This window comes from Mus musculus, chromosome Y (genome assembly GCF_000001635.26).
Source record: "Mus musculus strain C57BL/6J chromosome Y, GRCm38.p6 C57BL/6J".
NCBI classification, from domain to species: Eukaryota; Metazoa; Chordata; class Mammalia; order Rodentia; family Muridae; genus Mus; species Mus musculus.
The window spans coordinates 51,082,484-51,105,803 of NC_000087.7; positions in this window are offsets into that span (position 1 = coordinate 51,082,484).

The following is a 23,320-nucleotide window of genomic DNA, read 5'->3' on the forward strand; positions in this document are numbered from 1 at the left end:
CCTTATATTAATAAAAACGTTAGGGCAATGGGGATTGCAGGTGGCCACCGAAAAGGTGCAAGTTGCTCGAATGGGAGCCTTCCTAGGGTCACTTATTTATCCTGACAAAATTGTTCCTCAAAAATTAGAGATTCGCAAAGATCAACTACATACCTTGAATGATTTTCAAAAATTGTTAGGAGATATTAATTGGCTGAGACCCTTTTTGAAAATTCCATCAGCAGAATTAAAGCCCTTATTTGACATATTAGAGGGAGATACCCATATCTCCTCCCACAGAGCACTTACCCCAGCTGCATGTCAAGCTTTACAAATTGTAGAAAAGGCCCTACAAGATGCTCAATTACAACGCATTGACGAGTCAAAGTCATTTGAATTGTGCATATTAAAAACTGCACAGTTACCAACAGTGGTCTTATGGCAAAATGGGCCCTTGTTGTGGGTCCATCCTAATGCTTCCCCTGCAAAAATCATTGAGTGGTATCCTAATGCAGTTGCTCAACTTGCACTTAGGGGGATAAAAGCAGCCATTACTTTACATTACATTACATTACATTACATTACATTTACATTACATTACATTACAGCCATTACATTATAAGGTTCGAGTAAGAACCTTATATAGTAAGTGTACCTTATACTTCTGCTCAAGTTCAAACCCTGGCAGCAACAACCAACGATTGGGCAGTCTTGGTTGCCTCCTATTCAGGACAAATTGATAACCATTATCCAAAACATACAATTTTACAATTTGCCTTAAGCCAAGCTATAGTGTTTCCAATAATAACAGTCAAACACCCACTTCCGGATGGGGTAGTAGTGTATACAGATGGATCCAAATCTGGTATAGGTGCATATGTAGTAAATGGCCAAGTAACATCTAAACAATATAATGATTCATCACCCCATGTTGTAGAGTGTTTGGTAGTTCTAGAAGTCCTTGAAACTTTCCTGGGACCGCTCAATATTGTATCTGATTCCTTATATGTGTTCAATGCAGTTAATATGCTTGAAGTTGCAGGCTTAATTAAACCAACTAGGAAGCTTGCTCACATTTTTCAAAAGATTCAGTCAGCCTTGTTATACAGAAGACATCTTGTCTATATTACTCATGTTTGAGCTCATTCTGGCCTTCCTGGCCTCATGTCTCATGGAAATGACTTAGCAGACAAAGCCACTAGAATCGTGGCTGCTGCTTTGTCCTCACAGGCAGAGGCTGCAAGAGAATTTCATGAATGCTTTCATGTGACACCTGAGACATTACACCACCGTTTTAATTTAACCAGGAAAGAATCTCGTGACATTGTCACCCAATGTCAAAACTGTTGTCAAATTTTACCTACTCCTCATGTATGGGTAAATCCTCGTGGCGTCAGGAAGTTACAGGTCTGGCAAATGGATGTCAGTCATATTTCCTCCTTTGGGAGAAATCAATATTTACATGTTTCTATTGACACCTGCTCTGGTGTAATATTTGCCACACCTTTAACAGGTGAAAAAGCCTCTCATGTTATACAGCACTGCCTAGAAGCGTGGAGTGTGTGGGGCAAGCCCACAATTCTAAAAAAGGATAATGGGCCAGCATATAATTCTACTTAATTTCAACAATTTTGTCATCAAATGGATGTCACTCATTTGACTGGCCTTCCTTATAATACTCAAGGACAAGGCATTGTGGAACGTGCCCACCGCAAACTCAAATCTTATAAAACAGAAAGGGGGAGTTGATGAGACTCTGCCCTCAGTGCCAAGAGTAGCAGTATCTATGGCACTCTTTACACTTAATTTTTTGAATCTCGATGAGCAGGGACACTCTGCAGCTGAGCGACATAGCTCAGACCCTGATAGACCAAAAGAAATGGTCAAAGGGAAGGATATTTTAACTGGTCAGTGGAAAGGCCCGGATCCTATCTTAATCAGATCCTGGGGAGCTGTTTGTGTTTTTTCACAGAGTGAAGACAACCCATTTTGGCTGCCGGAATGACTCATCCCCAGGATATTCATCAAGGATGGTGCAGAAGATGCTGACCTCCCGAGGACTGTTCCTGATCCTTACAATGCTGAACTTGTCTCAGGTTCCTAGTATAATGGGCCAGCAGAGATGGGCTATTCTCTCAACTTTCCCTAAACCAATGCCAGTTAGCTATGATGCTATAGTTTTTCCAAAATTCTTTACTACTGATAAAACAGTGGATTTGCCATATTTACCCTATGATCCCAACCCGAGCACCATTAGGAGAAAATCGCACTTTACTAGAACAGGGTTCTTTATGTTTTCGATTTAATGGACCAGGAAATTGTATCAACCTCACAGCCCAAGCTTTGGGGAAGTTTAATGAGCATAGAGGAGGTTGCGTGAGCACAACCCAAGATACTTCCAATGTAGAGATAACCTTTACAAATCGGACCTTTTGGCACGAGGTAAATTGGGTTAATGGTACATTTCTACCACCTAACTTTTCAGACAAAAAACGTCCACACCAACCAAAAATAGCCCCTCATTGTAGTTTGGAAGATGAAGGGCTGATCCTGCCTTGGTCTGATTGTCAATCCTCCATCACTCATTGGGCAGATCAGAGTAAAACCTTTTCCTTTTCTCCCAACATGATAGATAACCCAGAGAAGGAATTTGTTATGAAAAAGGGACTTTTCATACAGGACATTAGAATGCATCCCTTTCACAAGTGGGTGCTTTGTGGAGTCAATGGCAGTTGTACAGAACTCAATCCTTTGATCTTTATCCAGGGAGGAGCAGTTGGAAAGGCTTCTTTTACTGGCATCTCAAGATTTGCTCAGTATTGGGGAATACATGATGCCTCCCTGGACTCTTATGGATATAGTAATACCAGTGCAGAGATCACTGGGTTTAATAAAACTTTGGTAAACCAGATTAATTATCCATCTACCACAGTCTGTGTTTACCCCGCTTTCTTGTTTATTCTTTCAAATGATTCATTTGAAATCTGTTCCAATGATAATTGTTGGATTTCTCAATGTTGGGATGTAACAAAGAACACCCGTGCCATGGTGGCACGGATCCCACGTTGGATCCCTGTTCTGGTGGATACACCCTCCATCTTATCTATGTTTTGAAAAAAGAGAGATTTTGGCATTACTGCTGCTGTGATCATAGCAATTTCAGCCAGTGCAGCTGCTGCTACAGCTGCAGGGTATGCTATGGTTAGTGCGGTTCAATCAGGCACAAAATTAAATCAGCTTTCAGCAGATCTGGCTGATGCCATCACTCTCCAAACTTCTGCTAGTACCAAGTTAAAGGGAGGGCTGATGACTTTGAATCAGTGCCTTGACCTGGCGGAAGAACAGATAGGTGTTCTATAACAGATGGCCCAGTTGGGTTGTGAAAGAAAACTGGAAGCTCTGTGCATTACCAGTGTCCAATATGAAATTTTACTTATGCAGCTAATTTGTCTAGACAGGTTTCTTTATATCTTGCAGGAAACTGGTCTGAAAGATTCGATGAGACCCTTGAGGTCCTTAGAGCGGCCGTTCTAAAGATCAACTCAACACGAGTGGACCTGTCATTGACAGAGGTCCTCTCCTCCTGGATTTCATCTGTCTTTTCTTATTTTAAGGAATGGGTGGGGGTAGGTTTATTTGGCGTTGCCACCTGCTGTGGACTTGTGGTCATGCTCTGGTTGGTTTGCAAGCTCAGAACCCAACAAACACGTGACAAGGTTTTGATAACCCAAGCACTTGCTGCCATCAAGCAAGGGGCCTTCCCTGAAATCTGGCTATCTATGCTCAAAAATTAATTGACATTGGTGGCTGTCCTCTTTTATAGAGTTCGCCCTAGTTTATTTAGTAGTTAATGTCACATAGCACTGTGGTATCCAGGGACGGGCAACTTTCCTCATGCACAGATCAACCTAAGACACGGGGCCCGGTGGCGATAGGGTTACCCTATGACAGGAAAGGCTGTGACATTGGAGGAATGACCTAAGACAGGAGCCACAGTGGATGGGCAAAGTTACACAGGCCTAGACCAGCCTCAAGTTTTAATAAAATAAAAAGGGGAAGATGTGGAGAGCAGGTACGTACTGCGAGCAATCTCGTGCATGCCACCAGTAATCTCTGAGGAGAGCCGTGTGTGCCGCGAGCAATCGCCATTATAAGATGGCGCGGGCCTCCGCTGTGGCTAACTAGTAAAGAAGCCTTGTACGAAGGTGCGAGAGTGAATTCACTCCTAGTCACTCCCATTCTCGGGGTGAAATAGTCAGGTGATGGGAAGCAATGAATCAGGAGCTGTCATGCCATATCAGGTGCTGAAATGTCACGCTGCAGGTTATAAAAGCAGCGCCATTTTCCCGTATCGGGATCTTCCTGAGAAGCAAGCAATAAAGCTCTTGCTGTGGAAGATTCTAGTTTGTTGTATCTTTCTTGCCGGTCGAGCGGGACGCAATAGTGAATAGCTTTTACCTCCCTGCTGTTGCTCTCCTAGTACTGACCAGAAACTGAGGTGCCATTTCCAGCAGACTGTGCTAGGACATAGTCATAGAACACATCTTCCTTCGAAAGCAGCTTCTAGGCTTCATTGGAAAACCTTAAATCTGTGAATATTGGGAACAGAGTCTGTACATAGCTCAGTTGACAGAGTGACTGCCTAGCATTTAGGATGCCTAGGACTCAGTGATTAGTGCTGTCTTTACTTTATTGCCTTTAGTGCGTCTACTTATTATATTGTAATACACTTGGGATCATAGAAAGGGATATCATGATGACCTAAGACCAAGACTGTCAATGATGTTGGTTAGAGTCTTCTCTTGTATCCTCAGGCTAAAGAGACCTGATACCAGAGTGACTCACATTACTGAGAAACTCAAGTTTCTATTTCATTTCTTTTTAAGGCCTCTTAATTCAAAGAGTCATTGCCATTACAAGGTGTAACCATCACACACTTTATCTCTTTTATCTAGGTGATTTCCTAGTGTTCTTTACTTGGTTCATCAGCTCTAGGATTCAATGCAAAATAGCAACCAATAGTATTAAAATCTTGGATAGAACAGATATATAACAGTAATTACTTTGCCTGAATATATTAGTACAAAATCTGACATAACTGAACAAATGGAAACTAGGCTTGTGTCATGGATTAGAGGGCCTAGATCTTTTTCACAGCAGGTTATGCACCCTTTAGGATCCTCTGTAGAAACAATGAGGTAAAATGGTCACTGATCATTCTTAACAGAGAGGCCCTTCTCTACAGGTAACAGATTCCTAGATCCACATTAAGTTGATTCCTGCTAAGACGGTCTATAGTGTATGACCATGTTAAATTCATGCAGGAAGCTACTGAAAAACAAAGCATTGTTCCAATCAGCAACAGACAGGACACAGAGCTCTGAGTATACAGCCAAGGGGAAATTTAAGTCATAGGGCTTAGGCTAATATCCTCTGATCTAAATTGTTCTGATCATGTCTTAATAGCTATGTATCTTAGTACCTGAAAACTATTTCCCTACATTCATTTGCTTATTCATGATTGGAATATATATTGTACGCTTTCTCATTTCGTGGTATGTTAAATTTGGAACTTGGTATAAAACTGTTAATAATCCGAATGTGCAGTATTCAATTGCATTATATATGCCTTAAACACCATGAGAAGGAAGGAAATGAATAAAATAAATCTTTTTTTTTTTTGCCATGTAATACAAACTTATTCAGAAAACCTACTGAAAGACCCCCGTGGGGAGTCCCTTCTCGGGCAAGCGGGCACCCAGTAGGACACTGAGACCGAACTCACTGTAATTATACAAGGCTTTAATGGCATACAAACACACAAACAACAAAGGTTCGCTCAAGCCAGAATGCTGAGGACGAAACTCATGCACCGCGCAGGGGGCAGGGGAGTTCAACCCCAGCCCAAACTTTTTACAGGCTTATAAAGGCAAAAACCACAAACCAAAAACAGGGGAGCCAAAAGAATTTGCGCCATTACACATAATTGGCTTATTTAAATGGCGGCAGGATGATTACAAATTAGCAGGGTAATATGTACCTGCTAAAATGGAGAAAGACACAAGGGCTTGGGACTTCTCAAGGTCAGCAGGACACCTGGTCAATGTATGATTTATGGGGTCTATAGGGAGGTGCCATCCTGCCAGATGGCCATTTGGTCCGCCCTGATAGCAGTGGCTAGTTCCTGCATTCTCTTTTTAATCTTTTATGGCCGGAAATTCTTAGCTACAGGGTGAGTATGGCTGTGCCTGGACCCGCCTGGGTCTATTCTTCAGCCCTGAATTTCTTGAACTTACATACCACAATGCTATAAGACCCAAAATTATAAGTATTTGCTGTTCATTACCCACTTCTTTTAGTGGATAGCTCTAATCTTAGAACGACCTTTCTTCTTGTTGATATTGCTGTCTGAGGACCATGACTTGTATGGTGTTTATTTTATCTTTAACAAAAGCAACCAGCTTATTTAAAATACATGGCCCAAAAGAAAGCAGGAGGAAAAAAATAATCAGAGGTCCTGCCAGGGTGGAATCAGTGTCGTAAAACAGGGAGACCTGTTAAACCAATTTTCATACCATCCTTAATACGCTTCTCTTTCTTTGCTTCATTTTTCTAACCTTTCTCTGAGCTTAGCCATGGAGTCCCTGATAAGACCAGAATGGTCTACATAAAAACAACACTCTTCTTTTAGTGCAGCACAGAGTCCACCTTCTTTGAGAAAAAGTAGATCTAGCCCCCTCCTTTTCTGTAGCGAGGTCAAAGATTCTTCAAGTTTGGTGATGGACTGCTCTAGTGCTCCTAGGTCTGCATCCATAGCGGTTGTGCAATTCATGAAAATAGTGGGGGGTCTGTATCAAGGCAGTTGTGCCTGTGCCGACCCCAGCTGCTGTTCCTAGACCCAAAAGCACTGCTAAAGTCATGGTAATGGGTTCCCTTTTATACCGGGTCCAGTGGTTGAATCCATTGACAAAAAACTGTCATCATGATACAGAAGCCTAGGAACCCTCTGAACTAAACGACAATAATCTTTAGAAGTATTAAAAACAGAAGTAAATACACAGGGAGTGAGTCCAGTGTTGCAAGCCCATACTGTGACTAAGGGAGGGACTAAGTACTGACCTCTATTACTGGAAGACTGGAGATGATGAGTCTGATTACAGAGTTACCGTTTGTCATGTGGGACTTGTTCCAGGCAAAGTCCATTTCCCGAGACAGCTGCTAATGTTAGTTTTCTGTTTTCTCCCCAAGGACACTGAGAATTGTCCTCAGCCTTATTGTATGTCTTGACTTGAGCAACTCCCTCATAATATGGGGGATTGGAGGCATAACACAGCCAACAAGACTTAGTGATGTTGGGATTGGTACAATTGCGTACCAAAAAGCCCCCTGTACCATACTAAACAGACGGTTTTCAGTATCTGGGGGAGTAGGGGCAATGTAAGTTTCAGGTCTGAGGAAGGGGTATAGACTTCTGTTGGAATAGCTGGACCAACTAGGGTATGTCCGGGAAAAGTAGGTCTGGGAAGGGGCATTGGAGGTTTTTTAACAAGAACGGGGGTAGGTCCTACTGCCTGGGTTGGGGGACACTTCATCTTTAGCCGTATCTTAAATGTGAATCCAGGGCCCGTCCCTGTCACATAAAATGTTAGGCCCCACAGTCTTCCCTTTATCCAATCTTTTTTGTCTCTTTTGCTTTTTGAGTAAAAGTGATGTTTAAGGAATCATGGCCCTTATTTCATCTGGATACTATAATAATATCAAGCTAGAGGAAGGGTCCCAATGAGTGGTACCAGTGGTTTCACATCTCCACTGACTACAGAAGTTGCCCTCTATTCCCCCACACCAGCGAGCCTCTTTTTTATTTGCCCTATCCCTGGGACAGACATAAAAGGGCTCCTGACAAAGTCTCCTCTGTTGAGACCTGCTACTACAGCCTGGTATATCTGCAATGTACTTTCCTTGGGAACTTAACCCCTGGTGATATGGCTGCTTGTGATAGATTACCTCATCTTGGGGCACCGTTTCATGTGACTCTTCAGGGATATCCCAGGCATCTAATCCATCTATCAGGGCACAGATTTCAGGAAACAGAGGGGGACACCATGTATAAGGGGGGGGGCTTTGAAGTACTCCATACAGTATCTCCAGCTTGAGAGATGGCCTCCCATGTCAGGGTCATAAGAGTGTGAGGATTATTACCCAAGGTTGGTGTACAGCGAAGGCACAGTTTAAGAGAATTATCAGTAGCGGCCACTGTCCAATTTTCTCTGAGGTCGTCTTCATCCTGGTTGGATGCCTTTTTTTTATGTGGGATGCGTGGATCCAGGCAGCGATCCTGTCTACCTTTGCTACCTTGGCGCTGGTCAGCAGCACTAGATAAGGTCCCTTCCACCGTGGCTCAAGCATGCCAGCTCGATGTTGTCAGACCAGAACTGAGTCCCCGACCTGGAACCTGTGGGGCACTGCACTGCTCCCTGGTGTGTAGGCTTCTTTAATCTGGTCCCAGATCTGTGTTCTGACAACTTCTACGGCCTTTAAATGGGTAAACAGAGAAGAGGGTGAGGAAGAGTCAGCACTGGAATTCAATATCCCATCAGACTCGGTCAAGGGGGGTGGTCCCCCATGTAGAATTTCATAAGGAGTAATGCCGAAACACCCAGGTGTGTTTCGGGCCCTAAGGAGCACAAAGGGAAGGAGGGTCACCCAGTCTTTACCACTGGTCTCAAAAGCTAATTTAGTTAGGGTTTCTTTTAGAGTCCTGTTCATTCCTTCTACCTATACTGATCTCTGGGGTTTATAAGCACAATATAACTTCCAATTGTTCCCCAAATGTGTGGCTAATTCCTGACTTACCTGGGCAACAAATGCAAGCCCATTATCCAAGCATATTACCCTGGGGATCCCAAACTGGGGTAGGATCTCTTCAACGATCTTCTTGGTCACCACCTGAGCAGTTTCAGACTTGGTGGGGAAGGCTTCTACCCATCCTGAGAAAGTGTCTATGAAAACTAGTAACTATTTATTACCATATTTTCCTGGTTTGATCTCAGTGAAGTCTACTTCCCAGTAAACTCCAGGTCTATCCCCCAGTTGTCGTTTTCCTTGTTCATTAAAGGGGCGTGCAGCATTAATTAGGGAACACACTTGCAGGATTTAGTTACTTGTTCGTCTAGTAGCCTGAGCACATAATAGTTTGAGGACTGGATTAAATCACACAATTTCTTTGCTCCCAGATGTGTCAGGGGATGGATGCGTTTTACATATGCCTTTCCTTCTCTATAGGGCAAAATAATTTTTCCTTCTTTTGTTCTTGCTATCCCATGGTAGCTAAATCCTTTGGACTTCCCTTGTTCTTCAAGATCTTCAATCATCTCATAATCTTTGGAGGTGTATTCAAAACTGATCTCTGGGGTCCCTTTTGGTTCTTCTCTACTCTCTACAGGCAGCGCAGGGATGCCTTGTACCACCTGTTTGGCCACCCAACCTGCCATCTGATTTCCCTGGGCTACAGCACCTTGCCCCTTTTGATGGCCAAGGCAGAGGATGATGGCCACTTTCTTGGGCATGTGTATAGCCTCTAGGAGGGCCAAGATTTCTTCTTTATTTTTGATTTCCTTGCCTGCCGAAGTAAGTAGCCCCCTTTGTCTATAGATGGCCCCATGAATGTGGGCTGTGGCAAAAGCATAGTGGCTGTCAGTGTAAATATTGATTGCCTTACCTTCTGCCAGCTGCAGAGCTTTAGTTAGCATCAGGAGCTCAGCCTTCTGAGCCGAAGTTCCTTCTGGAAGTTAACTTGCCCAAATTACATGTTTTCTGTCAACCACTGCCTCTCCTGCTCTTTATTTTCCCTCCACCACAAAGCTTCTACCATCTGTGTACCAGTCAGGCACACCTGGCCAAGTTCGGTCAGTCAGATCCTTTCTCGATCCAGTTTCTTCAGCCAGGATATCAGCACATTGTTGTACCCAGGTAGAGGCATCCGTCTTGGGGAGGAGGGTGGTAGGATTGTGGATGGCAGGTAGGGCAAAAGTAACTCGGTCATTTAGCAACAGGCTCTGGTAGTGGGTCATCCGGGCATTTGTCATCCAATGGTCAGGGGGCTGTCATACAATACTCTTTAACGCATGGGGAGTGATTACACTCACATGCTGACCTAGAGTAAGCTTTCCAGTATCTTTAACAAGTAGGGCTACTGCAGCGATGGCTTTTAGGCAGGAGGGCCATTCACTGGCAACTGGGTCCAATTTTTTAGACAGGTAGGCCACTGGCCTCTTCCAGGGCCCCAGAGTCTGAGTCAGGACTCTGCGGGCTACTCCAGCTGGCTCATCAACGTATATGGTGAAAGGTTTAGTCAAATCTGGCAGGGCCAAAGCCTGGGCTGCAAGCAGAGCAGCCTTTGTGCTGTTAAAGACTTTTGGTGTTCCTCTGTCCAGGTGAACGGGACTTTTTCTTTAGTGAGTGGGTACACAGGTGCCGCCAACATTGTGGACCCTGGTATTCAGAGTCTACAAAAGCCTGCCGTTCCCAGAAACTCACGTACTTGTCACAGAGTGGTGGGGGTTGGGATCTGCATCACAGTCTTCTTTCGAGCTTTGGAGAACCACTGCTTTCCTTCTCGGAGGGAGTATCCTAGGTAGGTCAAGTCCATATGGCATAGCTGAGCTTTCTTAGTGGTACACCAATTCACTTTTTTCATTTAGAAGCTTCTTGATCCTGTCAAGGCACAGTTCCTGGGTTGAAGCTGCAAGGATTAAATCATCTCCATACTCCAGGAGAGAAATTTGGAGGTTCTGTTCCCTAAGTGCATAAGGTTGTGGTGGACCACTTCATCAAAAAAAGTGGGTGAATTTTTGAACCTCTGTCGCAGCCTAGTCAAAATTAGCTGACCCGTATATCCTCCTTCAGGGACTCGCCACTCAAAAGCACACAGAAGTTGACTGTTCAGGTGTAATCTGAGACAGAAAAAGGCATCTTTCAAATCCAGGACAGTGTACCAGGACCGTTCAGGTGGTAAGGAACTCAGCAAGTTGTGAGGGTTGGGCACAGTTGAGTGAATGTCCTGTACCCGCTTATTGACTTTTCTTAAGTCCTGGACAGGCACATAGTCATTTGTCCCAGGTTTACACACTGGCAGGAAGGGGGTATTCCAATGGGACTGGCACGGGACCAATATACCCTGTTATAGCAGTCTCTGGATATGTGGTCGAATGCTGTTTTTAGCCCCTTGACTCATGGGGTATTGCCTGACTGAAATGGGTTTGGCAGCCATTTTTAGCTCGACTATGTTGGGTGGCACTTGCCTAGCTAATTCCATCCCAGCCTGCTCTGCCCAAACCTCTGGAAAACCTGTCAATCGTTCTTTAAAGGGTAAAGTCTCAGACTTCTGTTCGTGGAGGTGATATTCTTCTTCTAAATTTAAAACTAAGCATGCCACTGGATTCTTCTTCCATGATACCTCAGGTCCGTCAGAAGTAAACTGGACTTGTGCTTTCAATTTTTTACAAAGGTCCCAGCCTAGCAGGGGTGCTTGGCACTCAGGTATCACAAGAAAAGAATGCGTCACTTTATTTTTTCCTATGTCTAAAATCCTTTTGGTTGTCCATGGATAAAACTTGCTACCAGTGGCTCCCATAACTAAAATCTTCTTTGATCCTAATTGTCCTAAAGGTTCAGTCAAGACTGAATATTCAGCTCCTGTGTCTATTAGAAAATTAACGGGGGTCCCCTCCACAGAGTGAGTTACCCTAGGCTTGGGGAGGGGGACCGAGCCCCGACTTCCCTTGTCTTCTTCAAGGGCAGATACTTTGGGGCCCCTCTGCTCCTTTTTTGGGCAGTCTCTGGCCCAATATTCTTTTTTCTTGCAGTATGTGCAGTGGTCTTTCTCAAGTGGAGGTCTCTGTTCTCCTGGGGGTCTTCTTGCCCTGTTGCACAGGTACCCTGACTGACCCTTCTCTGAACTTTCTCCACCTACCACTGCTGCCAAAATCTTAGTCAAGTTCCTATCCTGCTGGCCTTCATGCCGGTTTTCTCTTTCCTCTACCTCTTTCTCTTCTCTCTCTTGCTTTTCTTCCTCAGTCTATCTCTTGTGGTACACTTTCTCAGCTTCTTTTACTAAATCTTGCAGAGTATAATCTTGGAGACCCTCTAACCTCTGTAACTTTCTCATAATATCAGAGTCAGACTGACCAATGAAATCTATGGCTACAGCTGCATGCTGTCCCTCCTAAGAGGGATCAAATGGGGCTATCTCCTATAAGACTCCATTAGTCGTGCTAAGAAAACGGAGGGCAGCTCCATTGAACCCTGAAGGACTTCTCTTACCTTGGCCAAATTGGTGGGTCACCATGCAGCCCGCTCTATCCCTGCCACTAGAGTCCATCAGTAGACTGTGAGACGCTCCCTATCTTTCACAGTATTGAACTCTAAGGCAGAACGGGCCAAGGGGAAAGCTGCATTTATAAGGTTGGGGAGATTAGTGGGGGTCCCATCTGGTCCTGGGACGTTTTTTTCTGGCTTCTAGCAGGATCCTCTCTCTCTCTTCAGTTCTAAAGGGGACCTGCAAAAGTTGCTGGCAGTCATCCCAAGTGGGCTGGTAGGAGAACATTAGGAACTCAAGGAGTCCTGTTAAGCCTGAGGGATTCTATGAGAAAGAGGAGTGATTAGTTATACATATCTGCCAACATATCTATCAATGAAAATGGCCAGTACTGCAATGGGACTAACTGCCCCGGGGCATGGGAAGGTCCTCCTACATAAGCTCTTAAAGGCAAAGCAACAGTGGAATCTGGTTTAGATTCACTTCCCTCTGAACTATGGACTTCGCAGCTAGGAGTCCCTCCCAACGGTCCTGTCACAGAGGCCACCCTGGGTTCTGCTGTGGTGGGCAGCTGTGAGGGATCAGGATTAGAAGTTCTTTGGGGGTAAGGGGGTGGGAAGGAGTCAATGAAAAAGGCATCATCAATTTCAGGATAGATCCTCAGGGGGGCCGATGGAACGTGCTCTGGCAGACCCGCATGCATCATTTTCGGTTTCATGGCTACTGCCACCATCGCTGCCTCAGCTCCGGAAGTCCAGGAACCCAGTCAGGGTGGCAGATTTTGTACCAGATCCTGCCACACAATTATATAAGGTACCGGATCAGGATGCCCTCCTGCAGTCTGAAAAATAACTTGACACCTAGAATAACAGGCAGGCTAAAATTTCCCTGTGAAGGCCAGCCCACACCAAAAGCTGGCCATTTAGAGGAGCAAAAAGTTTGCCAAGGTCCCTTCTTGACATCAAAGAAAAGATTGTTGGCCCTAGTCATAACGTCTGTTCAATGGTTCTGAGTAAGTGTTAGTGGGGTCGTCACAGTCTTTCCCATGTTAAGCTCTGTCACACACATGTTAAAAACGATTACAAAGGCTACAAGACTCAAAAGCAAAACCAGTCGCCTACTCTGTGTCAACCAGAGTTCCTGAAAAGAATCAGACGGCCTAGGAACAGGTCTCAGAAACAGATCGTCAAGGAGAAAATTTATCCCTGACTTTTCCCGAGGAGGTTCACTAGGCATCCCTGGCCCTCCCCCTGACTTCCCTGAAAGTCTCCCAGGGCGAACAAATGGTGGACACCTAGACACATCTGTCCTTATCCACTTTGCTCTCCCTTCGAAGCACTGTCTCATAAGAGAGTTTGCAAAACTGAAACTGTGATCTCACAAGATTTTCAGACAGAATATAGAGACAAAACCAAGACAAGATAGAGGGCCTTACCTCCAAGTGGGTCTAGGACCCCTGGGTGGTCACACATCTCCCAGCCGATCCACCACATGAAAGACCCCTTCAGTGAGTCCCTCTTCAGGGAGGTGCACACCCAGTAGGACACTGAGGCGGAACTCGCTGTAACTATACAAGCTTTAATCTCACACAAACTCACAAACAAAAAAGGAGCGCCCAAGCCAGCATGCTTGGGTCGAATCTCATGCACTGCGCAGGGGGCAGGGAAGTTCAACCCCGGCCCAAACTTTTTACAGGCATATAAAGGCAAAAACCACAAACCAAAAACAGGGGAGCCAAAAGAATTTGGGCCATTACACATGATAGGCTTATTTAAATGTTGGCGGGATGATTACAAATTAACAGGGTAATATGTGCATGCTAAGGTGTAGGGAGGCACAAGGGCTTGGGACTTCTCGAGGTCAGCAGGACACCTGGTCAATGTATGATTTATGGGGATCTATAGGGAGGTGCCATCCTGCCAGATGGCCATTTGGTCCGCCCTGATAGCAGTGGCTAGTTCCTGCATTCTCTTTTTTATCTTTTATGGCTGGACATTCTTAGCTACAGGGTGGGTTTGGCTGTGCCTGGACCCGCCTTGGTCTATTCTTCAGCCCTGAATTTCTTGAACTTACATACCACAATGCTATGAGGCCCAAAATTATAAGTTTTTGCTCTTCACTACAACATCCAAGATTATACCTCTTAATCAGATCTCTATCTTTTTAGCTCCAAGTTACTTTGGGTTTTGCAATTTTCACAGGGTGTCTGACAATCTCAAACACTACAGCCTGCTGCTGTTCTTCAACAATTTTCTGACTGGCAACCAAGCTCCTGCTGTTTCTATCAAAGTATGTCCCACCCATTCCTCTTGTTCAAAAGTGCGGCTGGACAGGCACTCTCAGGCCAAGGAGACCTCAGTAAACTTTATCTGAACATTCAGGTGCTCTCAGGCACTCCTTTGTTGAAGCATGCCCAGGCTTTGAAAAAAAAAAAACAGCCCAGTGGATAAAATCATTTCATTTGTACCTGGCTGTCCACTTTGAACAAATGAGCAATAATTCTGTTTTTGTGAAATATAACAGGTAATGAATATTTTAGTTTCAGTCAGTGGAAACTAACGGCTGTTCCCATTAACTCTTTCACACCAATTAACATTTTTCTTCACGGTTCCTTTAACATTTTCGATTTCCACAGTATTCACACCAGGATGAATACTGAGACATTAAGACCAGGGACATCATTAGAACAAAGGTAAACAAATCTCTCTCAACATATGTCCTTTCACAATGGAAACAGACCAGAGACCATGGGGATGCACAACTCTGAATAGTTTATAAAGGACCCTGTAGATATCTGTTCTTGTATATTGAGGGGTGTGTTTAAGTGGAAAAAACTTACAGCTGTCATTTGAGAATAACACATATAAACCTCAAGTGTTTTTTTTTTTTTTAAGGAGAAATGTTGACAATTACGGTTCTTATACATAGGGAATATCTGGATTAAGAACTAGTCCTTACCCAGACTTCACACTTCCTCTGACCCTGACTCTGTACCTTCCAGGCTAAGAATAATCTTGATGGCCTGATTTCCCCAGTAACAGGCTATCCAGCAGAAAAGAACAACAAACTTCTCAAGATTCAACCAGTATACTAAGACATGGTTCATGTCTAATTGTTTACACAGACAGGCAGAATACAGTACCACTACCAAGATTTGGGAATAAGAAGCCAGTGTCTATGATAATCAAAGAAACCTTCTGCAGCATCATGATCAGGAGCAGTGGAAACTGCAAGCTTTGTGGCTGCAGTGGTGAATAATTCCTCACCTGACAGCTCATCCCAGATTTATCACACTAACCTCACAGGCCACTGTGAAGAATACAAACACTTTGGATGTGGACAGCTTAAGGCAGAATGCTACCCAACAGGATGCCTTACATAGGCTCTATATGGTAAGGTTGCTACAGAAAGTTAGAAGTGTCTGAAGGCATTACTTGGGAACTGTGATGAGGACATCTTCTAAAGAAGTATTGTGAGACAGAAAATTTAAAAAAATGTTGATGTCTGCTTAGAAAGGGGTTTAATCTCAGGATTTGGTGATAAAATCCAGTAGATTTGAATTCAGGACTGAACTGCACAAGAAGGTCCAGAATTGCTAGGACTATACAGAAAAATCCATTTCCAGATAAGTTAAACAGAAAAAAAGGAGAGGAATGAAATGAAAAAGAAGAATGTCAGTGTCCTGATGTTAAATCCTGTATTAGTTAGCAATAATCAACAAACTTTGAAAGGAATAATGCAACAACGTGAAAAAAAATGGACACACCATTTGAAATATCTTACATAAATCAGTAAAAAAAACATTAAAAATATCTCACTAAAAATGGCAATATTTGCAGGGTGTTGGTGGTGCACAGCTTTAATCCCAGCACTTGGGAGGCAGACGTAGGCAGATTTCTGAGTACAAGGCCAGCATGGTCTACAGAGTGAGTTCCAGGACAGCCAGGGGCATATAGAGAATTCCTGTCTCGAAAAAATTCAAAAATCAGACCATACACACAAATAAGAAAACAAACAAACAAACAAACAAAAACAAAAAACAAAACACACACACAACACACACAAAACAGAAATACAACAACATAAGGCAATATTCCATTTCCGTTTTGTCTTGTGGTTTTCTTTTTTAAATGTGTTATTGCATCTCAGAGATGCCTCCTCCTTTATAAATACTGACATCACAAACACATCATAGATATGAACTTGCATCATCGCCACAGGTGTTTTACAACTCCTACTTCAGTGACACAAGGGACTCCACACACATACTCCTTCCATAGAGTAAATGTATCCAATATCATACAGATTATTCAAAACAATGGAAATATCTTCAAATTATCTCAACACTTATGCCCAGTGATCGGGTGTCTCAGCTTGAGGCTCCCAATGATCAATTGTTTATAAGTACTAGCTTGTAAAACTGTAAATGAGTTGTCTATCTGGAACCCTTTATAAGATCCTGTCCTCAGCAAGGATCCTGTTCAAAGCCATTAGCCACTTTTTTTTTTAATGTGCACATTTAATGGGATAAAGTAATGAGACTTTTCCTAATTGTAGAAACGACCTCGTCTCTTTATTTTCCCACATATTTTTTATTACATATGTTCTCCTTTTACCTTTCAAATGCTATCCCAAAAGTCCCCTATACCTCCTGCCCCCTGCTCACCTACCCACTCACTCCCACTTCTTGGCCTTGGCATTCCCCTGAACTGTGGAATATAAATTTTGCTAGACCAAGGGCCTCTCTTCCCAATGATAGCCGACTAGGCAATCTTCTGCTACATATGCAGCTAGAGGAACAAGTTCTGTGGGTACTGGTTAGTTCATATTGTTGTTCAGCCTATAGGGTTGCAGACCCCTTCAGTTTTTGGGTACTTTCTTTAGCTCCTATATTGGGGGCCCTGTATTCCACCCTATAGATGACTGTGAGCACCCACTTCAGTATTTGCAAGGCACACTATTTCATACACCAGCAAGATTTTACTTAAGGGACGCTGATATAGTTGTCTCCTGTGGTGTTTTGCCCTCAGTCACTTCTATGCTTCATAAGAAAGAAAGCTCTAGTTGTGTGCCATGCAGATCGTGTAGAGGGCTGTCAATATCCCCTCTCCTCCAGCAAAGCCTCACAAACAGTCACAACGATTGTCTTCCAGGACAACTTTGAGTGCCGAAGATAAGGATCAAAGCACCTCTGCTTGCTCCAATGTCTAAATGTCACTGTAGATTAAGAAATTCCCTAGCAAGACCCTAAGATTCACAGTCCAGGACCATTTCAGCAACCCATTACTTTTCTAGGGTCCAAACTTGTTGCAATTCTACAGACCTATACATTGTACCCTTAGAGCCCTTCTCAAGAGCAGGCAGCAACTGCTCCAACTGCTTTCTCCAAATGCAGCTAAACAGAAACAACCTGCAGAGGCAGGTGATCTGCTCCTGGTTCGACCAAGGTGACTTTGCCTTTGTGTGGGGTGGTGGTGGGAGTTTACCTGCTGTGAGACCCTTTTCCTGTAGTTGTGCTCATCCACCAAAGCACTTGGAAAGACAAGGAAAGTGTTCCTCATTCAAAATCCCTCCTCCTGACTGTGGTGTTTGTGTTTCTAAGGAGTGGTAAATTGGATCTATTTGGGGGGTTCTTTGTGTCTTTGTGAGTCCACACACAGTGATTCCTCTCTCCTATACTACCTTTCCCAGAAAAATTATTATCATAGTCTACACATCATTTCTTTTATTTTATAAACTTTGATGTTGGGTATGGTTGTTTGTGTACATGCCATTTTGCTTGGACACTTCATGTGTAAAATACCTGCAGAGGCAAGAAGACTGCTGCTGGAAATGGAGGAAGTGAGAAAGAGAAAGGAAGAGGGGGACTATTAATACATTTTAAAGCTTTCTAGTTAAATCTGCTCTTCAAGATAAACAATTGAAAGTGTAATTAGTCGCTGGCCTTGTTATATTAATACTGACTATAACAGTAAAGCATTTGAAATGTTTTGTAAACAATTTATTAATTTATCTAATACAGGGTAATGTGGAACTTTAAAAAACTCTTCTTTTTAAAAAAACAAAGGACAAGATAAATTATATCCCCATGCACATTATTTAAATCACACTTTAAGAACTTTGAAATTTGGATGTCAAAGAACTTAAAAATGCCTGATAGTATCTTAAATAGGAGACATAATCATGTCTAGGTCAAATGAAAAAAATCTACTTATTGGTATATGGCTTGATCCTAAGTAGCTACTTTATAGGGAAAGGGACAAGAATAGGTTCTCTTCACAGAATGCTGCAGATATATGAACGCTAATTTTTGTGACACACTAACAGGTGTGTTTGCTTAGTGCCCTGACTGTAGTGACAAGAAAGCTGAATTGGGTATATGTTTTTGACCTACCTTTGTTTATCATTTTCCCAGTTTGGACAAGCTAAGATGCTTTACTTCAAGGTTTTTAAGAATTATGGGATATAGAACAGTAGAGACTGTGTAATCTGATTTAGAAAGATTAGTCTCAAGATAGAGTTATAGTGATTCATCTTCTAACTTCACTGTGACCAGGTATCCTAATTCAATATTGGACTGGTCTATTAATAATTCCAGTATTAGAAGAATTAGGGAAGATAGCTAAAATCTTAATTAGCTAGCAAATTTAATTTGGAGCACAGCCTCCACTCCCAGAGAGGCTGCAGCCTTTCTGCAATTCTCAAAGCCACCTCCCCACACCAGAATCTCTAAGACTAAGCTTGATCATTGCTAATTTGCAACTGAATGGGGTACCTGGACTTCTCCAAAGAAACTTTCATACTCTTGTTTATCACTGTCCCAACTTTGTTTCTCAAGCAGGTCATCCAAGTCCTTCAGCCTGACTGTAGCAGATGTACAGCCTTGCCTCCAACAGTGAAGGTGGCAGATATTGATCTTCATTCTAGTACATATTATGACTTTGGTCTAAATTGGGAATAAGGTGTGATAATGAGGACTGGACATTCAATGACAGACATCCAGATCTCAGAACCATACCAATCTAAGACAGAGGTACATGCCAAAATCCATGACTGTTGATAACACAACACAGAGCCATGTTTTGTGTGATATATAACACAAACTAGTTGCACGTAGCATCCATAATGGAATTTGATGCTTCAGGAAGATCTAAGATTTCCTAAGGGAGGTGTGGCCTGCAGTCACCATAACTCCCAGGCAAGACTATAGAGCATAAATACATTTTATGCCTCAGTTTAGCACTTTTTAAAATATTATTAACGGGGGGGGGGAGTATAACCTCCTCCAACCTATGCAGGTTCAGACCTTATGCCATTGAGGCAGGGCCACCTGCAGTGCAGCTCCTCAGCTAGTTTCCTTTGATGTGAAACTACCTGCCATCTGCCATGAGGCCAAACTGGTTCTCCAAGATTTTCTGTAGTTAACTGCAATCTGTGAATTTGGTGACTTAGTGCTAAAAGGCTGTGCTGACAACTTGGTATCAGGAAAGCAAGAAACTTGGCATGGCAGAGAATGGGTTTCCCCCTTTATAAGTGAAAACTTTTATTAAATATTTGAGCCTAGATCAGAAAATTGTCTTGGCTCCATTTTTCTCTCACCTATATAGTTCCCCTCTCTTTTCAGCCTCTGTTTGCCTCCCAGGTGAAACACAGTTCAAGTTAGGTAAGGCCTGGTTTCCAACAGTTTTGGTCCTGATCTTTATCACATTGAACACAAGACAGAATTTTACACTAACACTAAAGATATCTGCCTGTGCTTAAAATTCTGATTACAAAACACTTCCTTTAGAAGAGTGGAGTGGTTGATGAACACCAGACACTTACTTAGCAATAGTTGGCCTATGAATTTTGAATAAATTTCTTATTATGTGGAAGATTCAAATTGAATTAAATAGCTTTACAACAAGCTAGGAAGGAAGTAGACATGAAGGAAAAAAAAATTCTAGAGTAGATCAGTACTAAAACTGAACTAATCTGAGGGTTATATGTGTGCTAGTGGGGAGGCTAGAGGGAGAGGGAGCTGGAGAGGGAGAGGGACAGGGACAGGGACAGGGAGAGGGACAGGGAGAGGGACAGGGACAGGGACAGGGACAGGGACAGGGACAGGGAGAGAGACAGGGACATGGAGAGGCACTGGGACAGGGACAGGGACATGGACAAGGAAAGGGGGAAGAAGGAGGAGGCAGAGGTAGAGCAGAGGCGGAAATGGAGGTGGAGGTGGAGGCAGTGGCAGACTGAGGACCTAGAATTGCAAGCCACAGAAAGGAGTGTAATTGAGGCATTGTCTCCATAACAACTGAAAGCAACATAACCTAAGGGCATCTGTCAATTTCCTGGACAACTATTCACAAAGCTAATCTTTCAAATTCCAACCAAAATTTTCATAGAATGAGAGGATTGGGATTTCGAAATCAGGTGAACATATTTCTTATTATTCATTAGTATTTTTTACTTAAACTAGCAAAATATATGTATTCATTTTTTTAATTTCTAATGTATTTCATTATTATTATTATTATTATTATTATTATTATTATCATTATTTTTGTTATTTTTATTACTAAAAATCAGTTTTTCAGTACAGTTCTTATTTTCCTCCTGGTTCAATTTGGTTAGAATAGTCTCTAATTTTCTCTCATTGATTAAATAGTTTGTAACTTCTTTTGCTTTTATGTTGTGAATATAAGTTATGATTGTTAAAAGCCTGTTAAATATACATGATATTTTCTAAAGCAAAAATTCATGTATGTTAAAACTGTATTTAAAATCTATTTGTAATATTAACCATGGTAGAAGCAAAAAATAATCTCAAACAAAGTCCTGTATGAAAGGAAGAAGTGACCAGTTCCTCATTAGGCAGTGACCATTCCATCTCCACAGGAGAATATGCAGTGTAACTGTGGCTTCATAGAATGAATTCTGTATTGTTCCTTCTGTTTCTAATTTGTGGAACACTTTCATGAGAATTGGTATTAGTTCTTCTTTGATGGTCTGATAGAATTCTGCACTACAGCCATCTAGTCCCAGGGTTGTTTTGGTGGGAGATTATCATGATTGGTTCTATTTCTTAAGGTGTTAAGGTGCTGTTTAGATGGTTTATCTTATGGATTTGGTATATGTCTAGATAATTGCATATTTCACTCATCTTTCGCAGCGTTTTTTTTTAATTATTCATTACTTAACTATGAAGTTTATTCATTTCAAGTTTTTTTTTTTTCCAGGCTGCATTCCATGGAATATCTTTGGCTGAACTGGAATTTGCTCTATAGACGAGACTGACAAGGAATTTAGAGATTTTCCTGCCTCAGCATAATAAGTCCTGGGATTAAATGTGTGTTTGCCCCCATTCCCTGGCACCTAGGAATTAATTTTGAAGACTACTTACATACCTTCATATAGTTCAAACCTTATAATATTACAAAATGGAAGCGTATCACAGTGATTCATGCTTTTAACCAGAGGACTATGGGTCTTATATCATATCTCTTTTGACTTCTAAGAAAGCCATACATACATAGCCAATTTGAGGCCAGCCAGTGCTAATCAATACAATTTGGCCAAAATGGAAAGAAAAAAAAAAACACAAAGTGAAAGTGCCTTTCTTATTTTAAGAATGGGCTTCATTATAATAACACACACACTCAATCACATTCAGACTCACAGAAACAGACAGACACACACAGAAACACACACAGACACAATCAGACAGAAACAGAGTGAGACAGAGAGAGAGAGAGAGAGAGAGAGAGAGAGAGAGAGAGAGAGAGAGAGAGAGAGAGAGAGAGAGAGAGAGAGAGAGAGAGAGAGAGATCCACAGTGTTGGTGTTGGGAATCATAGCCACCTCCTATTTGGTAGCAGCAACTTTGTGTAACAGATAAGTCATCTTTTTAGATATTGGCTCTAATTTTGAATTGGCCAAGAAAAACCTGATACTATGCAGTCTGGAGCTGACATTTGGATTTCATAGGATCCCTGAAAATGTTTTCTGAGCAAGAGAACATAAAGTTTAATCATTCCTGGTGCATCTCACATATCTTCTGCCCAGTCTCCAATTGAGACACACAGAATTTACTGTTGGGGATTTGATAAAGGGGGTTTATTTTTGACAAGAAGCCCCTGAAGGATTACACAAATACAGTTGAAACAACCTTAGTACATGTCAGAGTGTGGTACCTCCCTTCTTTATGCTTCTCAGTGCAGCTTCATTTAGTGTGTTCATTTAGTCCTGGTCAGAACACACAACAGAGCAGAAACAAACATTCTTTTCAATTTTTACACACCTTCTATTTTTTTCTTGTTTATGTTGTGTATCTTGACAGACCCTTGCAAGCATTAATTTATTCTTAGATGAATTTGGACATTTTGAGTAATGTTCTCTTCCTACACCTTCCTTCTCTCTCCAGAAATGAGGAGATCTTTACATGACTCAGAGTATAAGATCATTGGCTGCTCTTGCAGAGGGTCTGGGATTCAATTCCCAGTGATCATCCTGTGTGTCACAGCCACATGTAAGTCCTGTTCCAGGGGATCTGATACAAGCTAACTTAGGACCTCCATGTAGTCCAGGAATGTTCACATCCAACAAATACACTCCTTCAGGTAAAAATGTCCATCCAATAGAAATAATGAAAAGTATGCTGTTTACCAATTGCCATGTAGAACTTGATTTCCAAATGAATACAAATATTATCAAGAGCAGACTTTAAAGTATGCATGTAGGTCAACCATTGTGATATGTTTGGTACTTATTTTTTCTTTCTTTTCTGTTTTGCATCCCCTAGGACCTCGCATACCTATGACTTGGAGGAAAGTAATCCAGAGTTCTTCCATAATCTCTGCTTCAGTTTCTGCCTCTACTTACCAGCTCTGAATCAAGTTCTGTCCTGACTTTCCTAGATCATGCAATTTACAAGCTGAGACTTGTAAACAGAAAGAACCCATTACCTCCTTTTGTAGTTTTGGGCCCCGATCTTTATCACATTGAAATCAAGACAGGCTTGCATACTTACACTTATGCTATCTGC